This window comes from Apium graveolens, chromosome 5 (genome assembly GCF_009905375.1).
Source record: "Apium graveolens cultivar Ventura chromosome 5, ASM990537v1, whole genome shotgun sequence".
NCBI classification, from domain to species: domain Eukaryota; kingdom Viridiplantae; phylum Streptophyta; class Magnoliopsida; order Apiales; family Apiaceae; genus Apium; species Apium graveolens.
This window is the reverse complement of record NC_133651.1, coordinates 83210424-83214542: the sequence shown is the minus strand read 5'-3', so window position 1 is coordinate 83214542 and position 4119 is coordinate 83210424. Positions and strand designations below refer to the sequence as shown.

Sequence of the window (4119 nt, the reverse complement as noted above, 5' to 3'; positions counted from 1 at the left end):
AACTCCATAATTAGCCAAAGTGTCCACCTTCATTGTCAAAGCCTTAAGTTGGGCAGCTATAGCAGTTGATGCGTCCGACTCCAGAATTCCTGCTACTTTTCCCTGAGTCAGTCTCTGGGAAGGATTCTGGTACTCATTAGCAGCCATCAGTTCAATAAGTTCATAAGCTTCATCATAGCTCTTAGCCTACAAGGCTCCTCCTGATGCTGCATCAAGCATGGGTCTAGAAGTAGCACCCAATCCATTGTAGAAACAGTTGATAATCATCCAATCAGGCATGTCATGGTGTGGGCACTTCCTTAACATCTCCTTATATCGATCCCAAGCCTCACACAGAGATTCTCCAATTTACTGCGCGAACTGGGTAAGAGCATTCCTGATTGCTGCAGTTTTTACCATGAGGAAGAATTTAGTGAGAAACTTTTGAGCAAGATCTTCCCAAGTGGTGATAGACCCTGCTGGTAGAGAATGTAACCATCACTTAGCTTTGTCCCTCAGAGAGAATGGGAAGAGTCGTAGCTTGATAGCATCTTCAGTCACATCATTGAACTTGAAAGTGTCGCAGATCTCGATGAAATCCCCGATGTGCATGTTGGGGTCTTCAGTAGGAGAAACCCCAAACCGAACTGAGTTATGTATCATCTGAATCGTGCTTGACTTGATCTCAAAAGTTTTAGCCCTGATGGCTGGTCTAATGATGCTAGACTGAATATCATTAATCTTAGGCTTAGAATAGTCCATCAAAGCCTTTGAATTTTCTGCTTGATCACCCATAGCTACTACAATTGGCTCTTCAACTTTCTCTTCTTCTTCTACCTTCTTTTTTTCTCAAAAACTTCCCTACAAACTACCACAAGTTCTTCCTCTGCTTTATCCAGTATTCTCTTACGAGTACACGAATGCTTATGCATACATCCTCGCTAGATCACCTGAAATAAAATAAGGAAACAAATAAGTAACAATGTCCGAGTTAATGAACTTTAACGACCACGGATGGAAAGCACATAAACTAATAATTAACATTACAGTCTCCGGAAGCGGCGCCAAAAACTTGTTAGTCGCTAAACACGCGCTAATATTACACGCAAGTATACAAGTTCGCAAGTAGTATAAGATATAAATCAGATTCGATCCCACATAGACTGTATTGGTTAACTAATCAACTCATGCACTTAAGCAACAATGTATGGTTATTATTCGATGCTAAGACGGTAACAAAGTGAGGTTGTTTAAGAATTAAACTAATTTTTATAACTACAAGAATAAGATAGACTGAGTTAATATATATGACAAACATGGGATTCTAACTTCATTAAGTACTTCATTTAATAGCCTTATTGTTCTTAACCTTTAGCATGCAATGGTAATGACACTAATCAGACCACATGAAACTGATAAACGCCAACTTTCGTTGCACAAGTACCATTCTACAAGATATCCACAAAAGAGATAGAAGCTGAATAGGCACCAATTATATTGAGACCCTATATGTCTATAGAATTTGACAACATAACGGTTTAAGCACAAGGTATCTATCTTGATTACATAGGGCAAGTAAGATGGTTAAAATTACCTACGAATCATGCATAACAATACACGAACCTATGCTAGCATGGCAAGTTCTAAATCCTTAAATTCACTTTCGCTTCATTAAGAATTAACACACTATCTTATAAGTTCGCGACGCTCACAAGATGAATACGCACAACCATAACTAGGATATCATACAATCACCACACACTAAGGCATCGAAGCAATTTAACTAAAGAAATCCATAAATAAATCCTCTAGAACCCCACAATAATGATTAGCCCATAATGGAACTCATCGCCAACGTGGGTTCCAATGACAACATGATATAGCAAACGTAGTCTTTATACGAATAAATAAACCAAAGTAAAAACAAGAGTAAAGGTTTAGCAAAACAAGAAACAAGCATCCAAATTACAACTTAAAACAAAGATTCACAAGAATAAACTAGATCGTCTTCGCCTTTGTTGAATTGTGCCCAAAAGGTCTCTTTCCGTCTTCTCCTTGCTTGATGTCTCTGAAAAATGACCTAAGTTATGTTTATATAGCAGTCCATGCATCCCAGGAGTCCAGAAAATCGAATTGTAGTTGAATCAGGATTTTAATATCCCGACCCAGCGCGGCCGTGCGCTTCACCAGTGCGGGCGCGCTGACTTTCTGTTCACCCGGCGCGGCCACGCGCAACACCAGCGCGGGCACGCCTGCCTTCTGCCAAAAATTCTTTTTTTCTTCTTCTTTATACCTTGCAGCTTCGAGCGAGTCTTTCAAGCTTTTATTCCAGCACATCCTAAACATCATATTAGCATCAAAACAATTCTAATTCACCTGATTCACGAAATAAAGCCTGAAATGCAAAAACACTTGAAAACACGTTAAAATATAAATAACTTGAGTACAAATACACCAACTCAAGCTTATTAGAGCATAAATAAGTGTCATAAATCCCACTTAACACTTATCCTTCCCTTAGTGATTTCGTGGTATGATCACAACAGCAAGATTGTCTCCCCTAATTTCATGCAACATTCTCGCACTCTCTGTAAATCTTGCCTCTTCAGTCTCACTACCCCGACCCGCCATCTGGTTCTTTACACCACCGTTTTTCCGTCCAGTTACTTCCTCCTTCCATGTGTCTCATCCACCTTTCCCCTACAATATTCTGCATGCCTTGATAAGGTGCTCTCAGCCATACCCTATCGGCACCTTCAATCTCTTCCCATGATTAGCATAAAAAATGTTGTACTTCCTCTATATATGTCCCAAGATCCCACAAACAAAAGAAAAGTTACCTAATATTTCATTTTTAAAATTTATCCAACTCTAGTTACCTCCCTCTCGCTTGATTTTCATTCTTCTTCTCAAGGGTTTTGTAATATCTCGCGTAACACGAATCCGTACAAATGATTTTCACGTCCCATCAAAATTAGTACGATAAGATTTTACATACCTTCCAATATATGCTCCCACACTTTATAGTATATTTTTTGAAATAAAAATCATGGAAATATCATGAACTTACACCCAAATATCAATTTCATTTAAAGCTAGAGAATGTGGATCCTCAAGTCCCTTTACTTGCTTATGCACCAAACGACGTTGGCCCTCCATCCAGGACCTTTTGCAGATCCATAATATGGTTAAACAGAAAAGATAATCTGTAGCCTCTAATATCGTGCACTTTCATACCTTCTTTTGGCCTACACAGTGATGCTAAAATATTTTGTATTACCTGAAAGTTAATATTTTTTCTCCGTCAAGAATTTCCCTATCTAACATAAAAAATTCATTATTTTCATGTATCTCTTCTCCCCCCCCACTACGATCCCTCCATCCTCTTCATCCTCAATTGTTAACCATGCATATAAGTTCTCCAAATTTGGCCCGCAAGGGTTGGCTCAGTTGGTTAAAAAAGGGATAATTAACCTCTTGGTGACAGGTTCGAATCCTACGGGATGAGAATTTATAATTATGCCTCCTGAACCAGAGCATGTCGCTAAAGTGCGGTTTATCTTGGTTAACGTAATTTTCAGGCTATTGCGTGAGCCCGTTGGATTTACGCAGTGCACACCTGAAAGGTAGCGGCTGCGGGTTCCCTACGATAAATAAAAAAGAGTTCTTCAAATTTGATTTATCGTACCCCGTTAGATCATGAAAATTGACACATAACTATGGTAGTAGTATTTAAACTGATCTACTTGTCACATGAACAAGACTAAACCCATGTACAGAGAGACATAGACGGATAATTTCTCCTAATCTCTTCTATATATAATAAGAGAACATGGTGATAATATTCATAAGAATAAAAAGTCTCATTGAAATGACTAATTTATACCTGTACTTTAAATTTATATAAAAGAGATTGTTTGGAAGAATTGAACCCGAGTCTTTACATTCACAATCACATCACCTTACCACTACAACATATTGTTACTTATATTTTTTATCATACACATAATATGTGAGTGTCGTAAATAGCGATAATTTATTTAACTTTAAACATGATTTCTAAAATATTTGTAGAGTTAATTTTGAACAATTGAATTTGAGATATAAAGTTAAGCATAGTACATAAACAGATCATTCTCT

The 4119-nt window shown here is 37.8% G+C and overlaps 1 non-coding gene across 1 annotated transcript; it reads left to right on the top strand.

The window, feature by feature from the left end:
• The first annotated feature begins 277 nt into the window (after nucleotides 1–277).
• On the top strand, nucleotides 278–384 carry LOC141662185 (small nucleolar RNA R71). Its single transcript, XR_012550311.1, has one exon. It is a non-coding gene; the product is annotated as a small nucleolar RNA R71 (small nucleolar RNA).
• The last annotated feature ends 3735 nt before the right edge of the window (nucleotides 385–4119 follow it).